Source organism: Mustelus asterias, chromosome 15 (genome assembly GCF_964213995.1).
Source record: "Mustelus asterias chromosome 15, sMusAst1.hap1.1, whole genome shotgun sequence".
NCBI classification, from domain to species: Eukaryota; Metazoa; Chordata; class Chondrichthyes; order Carcharhiniformes; family Triakidae; genus Mustelus; species Mustelus asterias.
Window position 1 is genome coordinate 7,918,025 of NC_135815.1, and position 14,089 is coordinate 7,932,113.

Below are 14,089 nucleotides of genomic sequence, written 5' to 3' on the forward strand. Positions count from 1 at the left end.
CAGAGGGGGGCGAAGGGGGCAGAGGGGGGCGAAGGGGGCAGAGGGGGGCGAAGGGGGCAGAGGGGGGCGAAGGGGGCAGAGGGGGGCGAAGGGGGCAGAGGGGGGCGAAGGGGGCAGAGGGGGGCGAAGGGGGCAGAGGGGGGCGAAGGGGGCAGAGGGGGGCGAAGGGGGCAGAGGGGGGCGAAGGGGCAGAGGGGGGCGAAGGGGCAGAGGGGGGCGAAGGGGCAGAGGGGGGCGAAGGGGCAGAGGGGGGCGAAGGGGCAGAGGGGGGCGAAGGGGCAGAGGGGGGCGAAGGGGGCAGAGGGGGGCGAAGGGGGCAGAGGGGGGCGAAGGGGGCAGAGGGGGGGCGAAGGGGGCCAGAGGGGGGGTGATGGGGCCAGAGGGGGGGTGATGGGGCCAGAGGGGGGGTGATGGGGCCAGAGGGGGGGTGATGGGGCCAGGGGGGGGTGATGGGGCCAGGGGGGGGTGATGGGGCCACAGGGGGGGGGGGTGATGGGGCCAGAGGGGGGGTGATGGGGCCAGAGGGGGGGTGATGGGGCCAGAGGGGGGGTGATGGGGCCAGAGGGGGGGTGATGGGGCCAGAGGGGGGGTGAAGGGGGCAGAGGGGGGTGAAGGGGGCAGAGGGGGGTGAAGGGGGCAGAGGGGGGTGAAGGGGGCAGAGGGTGGGTGAAGGGGGCTGAGGGTGGGTGAAGGGGGCAGAGGGGGAGTGAAGGGGGCAGAGGGGGAGTGAAGGGGGCAGAGGGGGAGTGAAGGGGGCAGAGGGGGAGTGAAGGGGGCAGAGGGGGAGTGAAGGGGGCAGAGGGGGAGTGAAGGGGGCAGAGGGGGAGTGAAGGGGGCAGAGGGGGAGTGAAGGGGGCAGAGGGGGAGTGAAGGGGGCAGAGGGGGGTGAAGGGGGCAGAGGGGGAGTGAAGGGGGCAGAGGGGGAGTGAAGGGGGCAGAGGGGGAGTGAAGGGGGCAGAGGGGGAGTGAAGGGGGCAGAGGGGGAGTGAAGGGGGCAGAGGGGGAGTGAAGGGGGCAGAGGGGGAGTGAAGGGGGCAGAGGGGGAGTGAAGGGGGCAGAGGGGGAGTGAAGGGGGCAGAGGGGGAGTGAAGGGGGCAGAGGGGGAGTGAAGGGGGCAGAGGGGGAGTGAAGGGGGCAGAGGGGGAGTGAAGGGGGCAGAGGGGGAGTGAAGGGGGCAGAGGGGGAGTGAAGGGGGCAGAGGGGGAGTGAAGGGGGCAGAGGGGGAGTGAAGGGGGCAGAGGGGGAGTGAAGGGGGCAGAGGGGGAGTGAAGGGGGCAGGGGGGAGTGAAGGGGGCAGGGGCCAGAGCTTTGGGGGGGGGGGAGGGGCAGAGGGGAGAAGCAGGGAGAGGGCCAGGGGCGTCTGCGGGTTGAAAGGAAAAGAAATCGAGCAAGAAATGTTCTGGGCGTTGGTACAATATATGAAACATCTCACGCAGAAAAGCAAAGAATGAAATCTGTAATTAGAGCAACCCCCATGGCTCCCCAGAAACTGGGGCGCTGCAATATTTGGAAACGGCAGCGTTTCCGATTCATCCCTTGAGCGACACGTGAGTAACCAGCACGGAAGTAACTCGCTTTACCAACGCCCAGCACAACCGGACATCTATTATATATTATACAACAAAACACCTCTTCTGAACTATCGCATTGCCCAAAAACAACCTTGATCACTGAATCCATGCGTCCACTTAAAAAGAACACTCCCATTCGAATTGCAGTCAGAATGAAAAACCAAACCTGATCGTTTGCTGCAAAATCCGGATGAACCAATGTATTTAATAGCTGCTAGCGCTTCTTTCCTTAAAGTCCAATTCAATTTCTCTAACCCTCCTCCCAGATACAACTACCTATCCCATAGATACATTAAATGGCAAAAGCAAAATAGATAAATCGACATACTTTCCTTCTGTCTCTGCTGGTTTACCACAAGTAATTAACAAGCTCAAGTACAGGAAGTGTTAAAGATGAGGAAGTTCAGAAAAAGACCGGCTCCCTGAGCTGACGTCAGGAACCTTTCTGTGAGTTTGAGCGGATTTCCACCAGGGTTATGTTCACATCCTCTTGGAGAGTCGTGTCTGCGTGTGTGACCAGTGATGAACTAGGTGCCCTTCATGATGGGTGACTCGAATTGTGTCCCAGTTATTTTTCTATAATGCAGAAAAGTGGACTCTGAGTTAATTGGCGTAAATCAGGTTTTTGGGAACCCTCCTGCACAGTGACACCCTTTTATAATGCCCTGTAAATAGTGACACATTATGGACGCCCTGTAAATATTGACATGGTCCCTGGGTTCCCTGTAAATATTGACGCTCCCAGGAACACCCATTGTAAATATTGACACTCCCGGGGTCCCACTGTAAATATTGACACTCCCAGGAACCCAATGTAAACATAGACACGCCCAGGTACCCACTGTAAATATTGACTCCCAGAAACACCCATTGTAAATAGAGACGCTCCCAGAAACACCCACTGAAAATATAGACACTCCTGGAAACACCCACTATAAATAGTGACACTCCCGGGGACCCACTGTAAATATAGACACTCCCAGGAACCTACTATAAATACACTCCCAGAAACACCCACTGTAAATATTGACACTCCCAGAAACACCCACTGTAAATATTGACACTCCCAGAAACACCCACTGTAAATATTGACACTCCCAGAAACACCCACTGTAAATATTGACACTCCCAGAAACACCCACTGTAAATAGTGACACTCCCAGAAACACCCATTGTAAATAGTGACACTCCCAGAAACACCCACTGTAAATATTGACACTCCCAGAAACACCCACTGTAAATATTGACACTCCCAGAAACACCCACTGTAAATATTGACACTCCCAGAAACACCCACTGTAAATATTGACACTCCCAGAAACACCCATTGTAAATAGTGACACTCCCAGAAACACCCACTGTAAATATTGACACTCCCAGAAACACCCATTGTAAATATTGACACTCCCAGAAACACCCATTGTAAATATTGACACTCCCAGAAACACCCACTGTAAATATTGACACTCCCAGAAACACCCATTGTAAATAGTGACACTCCCAGAAACACCCACTGTAAATAGTGACACTCCCAGAAACACCCACTGTAAATAGTGACACTCCCAGAAACACCCACTGTAAATAGTGACACTCCCAGAAACACCCACTGTTTCCATTTTTTCTCACTTAATGGGCTGATGAGCAAGTTCTGGCAAGGCAAGATTTGGCTCAACATTAAACATGTTTTTTTTTAAAATGTCAAAGCAATAAATTGATCATTTTTCAAAAAAGTGCAATTAATAACAATGATCATTAAAAAGTTCCAACTAACAGAATTCGCCAATAGAACCGTTTTTGACTTTTCACTTAAGAAGCAGTGTTAGGGTACCAAACCCAAGGTATATTATGCAGCCAGACTAGACCCCAACAATTTTCTATTTAGACATAGTGTGAGAATAAGATAGTTCACTCCAGGTGTGATTCTATTGGCAAACTTGGGAACTTTTATCAAAACAAACTTTACTAACAGCTCAGTTAGACTATAACAAATGAAGCAGCTTAATGTTTAACATTTGAACAGTACTTAAACATGACAAGATACAAATATTAACTGCTGGAGGTAAAACTTTATATTGAATGCAAACTGGCGCAAATCACTTTGGATTTGCTTTTTAAATTCCTTCGCTGAGTCCAAACAGTTCTTACAATTTTCAGAGTCTCGAAATGTCAAAATGAAGTAATCTTTTTCAGAAGGTTGAGCTGCTCATTGACTTTGTCAAAGAGAATCTATCCCTTTGTATGTTTTCTCAACCTCACATGTTCAGGACCATCCAGAACGGTTACTTTATTTGTCCCCTTTCTTGTTAGATGGCCTTGACAGATTGACAGTTCCTCTGTCAGGTAGTTCAACTCCACCTCCTGTTGTGAAATGGCATATTCAACATTCTTTCCAGAGTCTCCAATTGTATATCTTTCTGTTTCAGTGCAGTTAATAATTCCATTGCTTGTTCTGGATCTTCATCATCATTTTCTGCATATTTGTTGGCAAAGATATATAGCAGATTGGATTCTTTGGTGTCAGGATTTGTTGTAATTATGGTTTTAGTGATCATTGGATTGAGATAAAGGAATTCCATTTGTACTTTTTGCAATTAGGAATGCACCTAATGAATCAATAAATTGATGTTATGCTGTTGTGAAGAACATCAGTCATGAACAGTGCTGTTTCTCTGGGTATCCATGTCTGTGCAAGCTGTATAGATTAATTATTCCACCAGTTCATTTGGAATGATGGTACACTTTCATCACTCTCACTTCACATCGTTGTTTCTTTAATCTGCTGTAGCAAAATGTTTCTGCTCCTCAATTTGCATTTTGAGATCACGTATGATTGCTTGATTGATCAACATTGTTCTTCTCTGTGTTCGACAGTTTCACATTGCACTCATCTGCCTCCATTTATGTCTTCATTAACTGAGATTTGTAACTCTCCACCAGCCCTTTGTCGTGTTTGATCGAGTCTTCCGGCTGCTGAATCTCAGTCTGAACAAATGTCAGCTTTTCCTTCAGAGCCTGTGCCAATTTGAATGGGTTAAGCCTATATGGATATTGCTCAATTGGAACAGCATTTTCTACATCTACATCATGCACAATTACTTTAGCCTTCCCAGTTTATTTCCACAGATAGCTCTATGTGATTGAAATAACACTTTCAAGTCATTTTGATTTTCCTCCAGAAGCTAACTCAGTAATTTATGCTAATGTCTGATTACTTCCTCATCGGACAATCTAATTTGAGGAATGTCAAATTCAGAATCATCTGGATTTGATTCTTCACTCTGAGTTGTAACAACGAACACATCCTGCTTCTGCTTTCCTTTCCATCAAAGTATCATTTGAGCATATTAGCATGACACTCTTTGAGTTTACCTTCTATCTGACGTTATCAAATAATCCACCTCATTCAATTTTCTTTCTATTTGATAAGGCCCACTAAACCTTGCTTTTAATTGTTTACCTATCACTGGTAATAATACTAATACTTTATCCCCACTAGCAAAACTACAAATTTTTGATTTTTAAAAATCTGCTTTCTTCATCACATACTGTCCCACCTTTAAATGTCGTTTAGTCAACTCACCAGCTCTAGAAATATAGAAACATAGAAAAACTACAGCACAATACAGGCCCTTCAGCCCACAAAGTTGTGCCGAACATGTCCCTACCTGAGCGATTACTAGGCTTACCTATAACCCTCTATCTTATTAAGTTCCGTGTACTTATCCAAAAGTCTCTTAAAAGACCCTATCGAATCCGCCTCCACCACTGTTGCTGGCAGCCCATTCCACGCACCCACCACCCTCTGAGTGAAAAACTTACCCCCGACATCTCCTCTGTACCTACTCCCCAGCACCTTAAACCTGTGTCCTCTTGTGGCAACCATTTCAGCCCTAGGAAAAAGCCTGACTGTCCACTCGATCAATACCTCTCAACATCTTGTACACCTCTATCAGGTCACCCCTCATCCTTCGTCTCTCCAAGGAGAAAAGGCCGAGCTCACTCAACCTATCCTCATAAGGCATGCCCCCCAACCCAGGCAACATCCTTGTAAATCTCCTCTGCACCTTTTCTATGGCTTCCACATCCTTCCTGTAATGAGGCGACCAGAACTGAGCACAGTACTCCAAGTGGGGTCTGACCAGGGTCCTATATAGCTGCAACATTATCTCACGAATCCTAAACTCAATTCCTCGATTGATGAAGGTCAGTACACCATACGCCTTCTTAACCACAGCCTCAACCTGCACAGCTGTTTTGAGCGTCCTATGAACTCGGACCCCAAGATCCTTCTGATCTTCCACACTGCCAAGAGTCCTACCATTAATATTATATTCCGCCATCCTATTTGACCTGCCAAAATGAACCACCTCACACTTATCTGGGTTAAACTCCATCTGCCACTTCTCCGCCCAGTCTTGCATCCTATCAATGTCTTGCTGCAACTTCTGACATCCCTCCACACTATCCACAACACCTCCAACCTTTGTGTCATCAGCAAACTTACCAACCCATCCCTCCACTTCCTCATCCAGGTCATTTATAAAAATCACAAAGAGTAAGGGTCCCAGAACAGATCCTGGGGCACTCCACTGATGACCGACCTCCATTCAGAATATGACCCATCTATAACCACTCTTTGCCTTCTGTGAGCAAGCCAGTTCTGGATCCACAAAGCAGTGTCCCCTTGGATCCCATGCCCCCTCACTTTCTCAATAAGCCTTGCATGGGGCACCTTATCAAGTGCCTTGCTGAAGTCCATATATACTACATCTACTGCTCTTCCTTCATCAATGTGTTTAGTCACATCCTCAAAAAATTCAACCAGGCTCGTAAGGCATCATCTACCTTTGACAAAGCTATGCTGACTATTCTTAATCATATTATACCTCTCCAAATGTTCATAAATCCTGCCTCTCAGGATCTTCACCATCAACTTACCAACCACTGAGATTAGACTCACTGGTCTATAAGTTCCAGGACTATCTCTACTCCCTTTCTTGAATAAAGGAACAACATCCGCAATCCTCCAATCCTTCGGAACCTCTCCCGTCTCCATTGATGATGCTAAGATCATCGCCAGAGGCTCAGCAATCTCCTCCCTCGCCTCCCACTGTAGCCTGGGGTACATCTCATCCGGTCCCGACGACCTATCTAACTTGATGCTTTTTAAAAGCTCCAACACATCCTCTTTCTTAATATCTACATGCTCAAGCTTTTCAGTCCGCTGCAAGTCTGCACTACAACCACCAAGATCCTTTTCCATAGTGAATACTGAAGTAAAGTATTCATTAAGTACCTCTGCTATTTCTTCCGGTTCCATACAAACTTTCCCACCGTCACACTTGATAGGTCCTATTCTTTCACGTCTTATCCTCTTGCTCTTCACATACTTGTAGAATGCCTTGGAGTTTTCCTTAATCCTGCCTGCCAAAGCCTTCTCATGACCCCTTCTGGCTCTCCTAATTTCCTTCTTAAGATCCTTCCTATTAGCCGTATACTGTTCTAGATCTCTAACATTACCTAGCTCCCTGAACCTTTTGTACGCTTTTCTTTTCTTCTTGACTAGATTCATTACAGCCTTTGTATACCACGGTTCCGGTAACCTACCATAACTTCCCTGTCTCATTGGAACGTTGCTATGCAGAACTCCAGACAAATATTCCCTGAAAATTTGCCACATTTCTTCCGTACATTTCCCTGAGAAAACCTCTTTCCAATTTAAGCCTCCAATTTCCTGCCTGATAGCTTCATAATTCCCCTCACTCCAATTAAACACTTTTCTAACTTGTCTGATCCTATCTCTCTACAATGCTATTGTAAAGGAGATAGAATTATGATCACTATCTCCAAAATGCTCTCCCACTGAGAGATCTGACACCTGACCAGGTTCATTTCCCAATACCAAATCAAGTACAGCCTCTCCTCTTGTAGGCTTATCTACATACTGTGTCAAGAAACCCTCCTGAACACACCTAACAAACTCCTCCCCATCTACACCCCTTACTCTAGGGAGATTCCAATCAATATTTGAGAAATTAAATCTTAAATTAATCTTTACCTCGTTTGACACATAGTCCAACAATACAGTCTCAGACGCTGACTCACCAATTTCTCCTTGATCAATTTAAGTGAGTATCTTACCTCATGACCAAAGATCAATTCAAAGGAACTGAATTTAGTGATTCATTAGGTGCGTTCCTAATTACAAAAAGTACAAATGCAATTCCTTTACCCCAATCCTCTGGATAATCCTGATTATAAGCCCTCGGCATGATCTTTAAAGTATGATGCCACTGTTTCAAAGAGCAAAGAACAAAGAACAGTACAGCACAGGAAACAGGCCCTTCGGCCCTCCAAGCCTGTGCCGCTCCTTGGTCCAACTAGACCAATCGTTTGTATCCCTCCATTCCCAGGCTGCTCATGTGACTAGCTCCCTGTGATTCTGGACAATACACAGTTGATTTAAATTGCATTACTCCTAAACTATCCATAATATCACAGAAATCATTGAAACCCTACAGTACAGAAAGAGGCCTTTCGGCCCATCGAGTCTGCACCGACCACAATCCCACCCAGGCCCTACCCCCATATCCCTACATATTTTACCCACTAATCCCTCTAATCTACGCATCCCAGGACACTAAGGGACAATTTTAGCACGGCCAATCAACCTAACCCGCACATCTTTGGACTGTGGGAGGAAACCGGAGCACCCGGAGGAAACCCACGCAGACACGAGGAGAATGTGCAAACTCCACACAGACAGTGGCCCAAGCCGGGAATCGAACCCAGGTCCCTGGAGCTGTGAAGCAGCAGTGCCATCCACTGTGCTACCGTGCAAAATTGGATCCTTGATCTGATTGGATTTCCGTGATTAGTCTGTATCTGGTAAGAAATTTAAGTAACTCCTCTACAATCCTTTTAACTAAGATTACGGAATGGAATGGCCACCAGAAATCTAGTAGATACATCTATTATGGCCAACAAATACTAATTCACACTTAGGGGTCCCACATAATCAATTAGGACCCTTGTAAAGGGACCTCAAATGCTGGAATGGGTATTAAGGGTGCTTGTTTGATTACCACTTGAGGTTTTCTTATTGTCTGACATGTGTGACACTTACAGCAAAATTCTATTACATCTTTATAAGATCCCAGCCAATAAAAATAATTTTGTTTTTTATTGGAGTTTTCCTTACTCTTAAATGACCTCCTACTGGAACCTCATGCGCTACCCGCAACACCTCCTTTCTATATCCCACCGGTAAAACAACTTGATGAACTTCTGCCCATTTTGCATCCTGAATATGTAAAGTTCTCTACTTCCTCATCATTTTTAATATAATAAAACTTTGGTATACGTGCAGATTCTTCCTCTGTGTAATCTTTCTGATACAACTGCTTTATTTCTACGTCTTTCTGTTGTAATTCTGCCAACTTTCCTGAACTGAAGACATCTGCTTCATACTCCACCTGTTTTTGTCCTTTCTCAACCATTTGGTCAACAATGTTTTCTGATAACTGAACCTCAGTTTCCTTATCTTTATTCGATTTCTCCTCGTCTCAACCTGCGGCTTTGTGATCTTGTTACCACACATTCTGGAAAAATGCTTCCTGCAACACAACAGTTGTTTGATTTTCCACTGCTTTTCAACCACAGTAGGCATCACTCCCACTTGTGATCCAGTTATATCATTCGGGATACGCCGTATCCCTGAAAAGGGCAATTTCTCTTAATACTACTACCACTTCTCACCTGACTCTCCAACCTTGGTTTACATAATGGAACACTACTCTTTTCACCTTGAATCCCATATACTGCCACCTTTTCTGGCAATACTCGTTCTGAACTACATATCTCATCTCTCACCATTAAAGATCTTAAGATCTTAATTTCTTTACCTACTTTGTACACGAGTAAACCTTACCTACACAAATAAATTCTTTAAAGAGATCTGGCACTTGCTTATCAACTAACCCTGTATATTCTTTTGCACCCCTTTGATTCAACCATGGCATCCTTTACCACTTTAACAAACCTCACTGGCTTATCCTGTTTTACCACATCTGCCTTCCAAGTGCTTTTCTTAAGCCATCACCACTGACTTTGTGTGCCCAACATTATTACAATGAAAACATCGGAGTTTTTTTTATTTTTCTTCCACTTTCATATGTTTCCTTTTTAACCTGAGGTAAACTATTCTGACTATCTCCAACAAGATCTCTTTTGCCTTTACCACCTGAGGATTCCTCTTTTCCCCAGTTTGTATCCCTCAGATTGAAATTGATGTCGAAACCGAAACCTTGATTTATGAACTAACTCAAAATCATCTGATATTCCTGCTGCCAATCTCAGTTTTAAGACACACACAGTTTTACAGCTTTTAATCCTGGAAAAAATACCCCAATTTTTGCTAGGGTACTGATCAGAAATCCCAAGGCATATTATGGAGCCAGACTAAACCCCAAAAGTTTTTCTATTTTGGCATTAGTACGAGAATAAAATGTTTTACTCCAGGTGTGATTCTATTGGCAAACCCAGGAACTTTTATAAAAACAAACTTTATTTAACAATATAACTTAACTATAAAAATGAATCAGCTTAACATATGAATAGTACTCAAACATGGCAAGATACAATTCTTAACTGCTAACCTATCTCTATTTGTACCAATTCAAGCAATATTCCTCTTAGAGTTAAAACCCCTCTTCAAAATCAGTTTGATTCGATTTATTGTCACATGTTTAAATTTACAGTGAAAAGTATTGTTTCCTGCACGCTATACAGACAAAGCATACCAGTCATAGAGAAGGAAAGGAGAGAGTGCAGAATGTAGTGTGCCAGTTATAGCTAGGGTGTAGAGAAAGATCAACTTAGTGCGAGGTAGGTCCATTCAAAAGTCTGATGGCAGCAGAGAAGAAGCTGTTCTTGAGTCAGTTGGTACGTGACATCAGACTTTTGTATCTTTTTCCCGACGGAAGAAGGTGGAAGAGAGAATGTCCGGGGTGCATGGGGTCCTTGATTATGCTGGCTGCTTTTCCAACGCAGCAGAAAGTGTGGACAGAGTAAATGGAAGGGAGGCTGGTTTGCGTGATGGATTGGGCTACATTCATGACCCATTGTAGCTTCTTGTGGTCTTGGGCAAAGCAGGAGCCATACCAAGCTGTGATACAACCAGAAAGAATGCTTTCTATGGTGCATCTGTAAAAGTTGGTGAGAGCCGTAGCTGACAGGCCAAATGTCCCCAGTCTTCTGAGAAAGTAGAGGCATTGGTGGGCTTTCTTATAGTGTTGGCACAGGGGGAGCCAGGACAGGTTGTTGGTGATTTGGACACCTAAAAACTTGAAGCTCTCGACCATTTCTACTTTGTCCCCATTGATGTAGATGGGGCATGTTTTCCACTACATTTCCTGAAGTCGATGACTATCTCCTTCATTTTGTTGACATTGATGGAGAGATTATTGTCGTCGCACCAGTTCACCAGATACTTTCTCATTCCTGTATTCCATCTCGTCATTGTTTGAGATTCGATCCACTATGGTGGTGTCATTAGCAAACTTGAATATTGAGTTGGAGGGGAATTTGGCCACAGTCATAAGTGTATAAGTAGTAGGGGCTGAGGACACAGCCTTGTGGGGCACTGGGGTTGAGGATGATCGTTAAGTAGGTGTTGTTGCCTATCCTTACTGATTGCGGTCTGTGGGTTACGAAGTTCAGGATCCAGTCGCAGAGGGAGGAGCCAAACCCCAGGTCACGGAGTTAGAAGATGAGTTTTGTAGGAATAGTGGTGTTGAAGGCTGAGCTGTAGTCAATAAATTGGACTCTGACATAGATGTCTCTGTTATCTAGGTGTTCCAGGGTTGAGTGCAGGGCAGGGCGGTGGCATCTGCTGTGGACCTGTTGCAGCGGTAGGCGAACTGTAGTGGATCCAGGTAGTCCGGGAGGCTGAAATTGATTCGTGCCATGACAAACCTTTCGAAGCACTTCATAATGATGGATGTCAGAGCCAACGGACGATAGTCATTAAGGCACGCTGCTTGGCTTTTCTTTGGTACCGGGATGATGGTCATCTTCTTGAAGCAGAGAGGGACCTCAGATTGTAGTAAAGAGAGTTTGAAGATGTATGCGAATACCCCGGCCAGCTGGTCTGTGCAGGATCTGAGTGCTCGTCTGGGTGCCCCAATCGGGCCAGTTGCTTTCCGTGGGTTGACCTTCGAGAAGGCTGCTCTGACATCTGCAGTGGTGACCTTAGAAACAGGTTCATCGGAGGCTTCCAGGGTGGAGGGCGTGCTCTCGCTGACGTCTTACTCAAAACAGGCATAGAATGCATTGAGCTCATCAGGGAGGGGTGCGTTGGTGCCAGCAATTTTACATGCCTTCGTTTGTAGCCTGTTAGGTCTTGCAGACCTTGCCATAGTCGGCGGGGGTCAGTGTGGCTAGCCTGGGACTCTAGCTTGGTCCAGTACTGTCTTTTCACATCTGTGATGGATTGCCTTAGATCATATCTGGCTTTCTTGTATCAGTCAGGGTCGCCTGACTTGAACGTCTCAGACCTGGACTTCAGCAAGCAGTGGATATCCCTCTTCATCCATGGTTTCCGATTGGGAAACCACGGATTTGCTCCTTTGGCACACAGTCTTCTACACACTTACTAATGAAGTCAGTTACTGTATACTCGTTCAGGCTGGTCGCAGAGTTTTTAAATACTGACCAGTCCACTGACTCTAAGCAGTCCCGTAGGAGATCATCCGATTCCTCAGACCAACATTTTAATCACAGGCTTATGTGCTTGTACTTGCTAACAGTCCTAGAGCTTATTGAACACCTCTGGAGAGAGAGAGAGAGAGAGAGATCTTTTCAAAGAGAAAGAACCATCTCTTTTAAACAGCTTTGGTTGATTTTAAAAGTGAAACTAAAACATTTTTTCCTGCATGCTTAATGCCTCCCCTTAATCACATGACTCTGTCAATCAACCTAATCAAAACCTTACTCTGTAATCCCAAGGGAAATCTAAGTAAACGAAAATGAATTAATTCTTGTCTTGCATTCTCAACATTTGAACTGCCAGCTACCCAGAGAAATTGGCACCGTAAAAAACAGCTGACTTTCAAACATACCCCTTACAAGAAACATGATAAAAATACATTTCTTAAAAGGCACAATATCATCACACAATAGCGAGAGACAGACTAGGCCCCAGGTCCTGGTCACCAGGGAAGGGGTGGAATCCAGGCCAGAGCTAAGCAGGTGGGCTTAACTAACACTGACCTTAAATTTACCTCTGGCGGAATACACACTCTGCTGGCCTCAGCAGAATTCATACAAAAGTGGGGGTCAGAAGCGGGTTGCCTTTCAGTCTAGGTTTTCCTCCTCTCCTTGACTGCTTTGTGGATAGGTTTTTTGGGAGGAAGGAACAGGAGGGCAAGGTGTGTGCGTGTGCAAGGCTCACTCCCAGTCTCAGGGTTCTCACCCATATCCATTCACTCATCCAGGCTCATTTACTCATTCACACACAGTTCACGTACTCACACAAAGGGCGGGAATTTACAGCCTCACTCGTCCCGAAAGCATAAAATCTCACCCAAGGTCAATGGACCTTTCCACGTTTCACCCCACATCTGCTCTGATTCCTGTGACTGCCAGGGTGGTATAATTCTGGCCACAAACTCACTTATTCACAACCCAGCCCCAGATTTGGAAATCCCACTGAGAAGATATCTGAAATGCTGTGAAGGGATACATATCTTCACTGTGCCTTGTCCGGGACTCCAGCTGGTCTGGGTGCCAGGGGGCCAGGCGGGCACTTTTGCTGCAACTCAGCTGTTTCTTGTGGCCTGCCTGCCACCTCCGCAATCTCAACAGCTGTGTTCCTTTCTGGGGCTGGAGTCTGCACAAGAGGGCAGGAGAGAGTGCACACAGCCAAAGACTGTGAGAGTGAGCACTATCGAAACAAACAGACCCATTCCCCCACTGTTCCTCCAATCAGAGACTGTTTTTCTCCCGCATATGCTGCTGATAGGCTCACTGATGCAGGAAAGAATGAACTTGTAATTGGAGCAGCAGCTCTTTGCAAAATCTTTCATTGAACTTACCCGTAGCTTGAGCACTGGCCCCATAGACCAGATATAGAGGTTTGGTGGCCTGGTTATGGCCTGTGGGCTATGGGTTGGACAAGCTTAAACTAAACATTTGTAACAATTGACAAACATAATGCAATAGAAACATCAATGAACAAAACATGTCAGGCTCAACAAGCATAAAGTTATTTTGCAACTTTGATGATAAATAATTAATGTGAGTTCCTTGCCAAACCTGTACCTGCTAACAGGTATTCGCCAAATGAGGAGTGGGTGGAGATTTTAAAACTTAAGATGGATTTAAAGGGATGTGGACATATTCTCCTGTTGAACCAAACTCTAAGTTGTCAGTCAAGAGGAACTAAGTGGCCCATTTGAAAGAGGCACCACTAATCCACTGTAAGAATAACTCAAAGTTTGATTTATTATTAATACTAC

The 14,089-nt window shown here is 45.6% G+C and overlaps 1 protein-coding gene across 2 annotated transcripts in view; it reads right to left on the reverse strand.

Annotated features, from left to right (window-relative positions):
- abracl (ABRA C-terminal like) overlaps positions 1-14,089 on the reverse strand; it is a 28,455-nt gene that overhangs the window by 9,735 nt on the left and 4,631 nt on the right. The window contains exon 2 of one of the 2 annotated variants that reach the window (XM_078230521.1): positions 1,900-2,147. The gene's annotated coding sequence lies outside the window, so the exon portion shown is untranslated. Of the gene's footprint in view, positions 1-1,737; positions 1,865-1,899; positions 2,148-14,089 lie in introns of those variants that run through there. The other variant, XM_078230522.1, reaches the window with a different exon arrangement.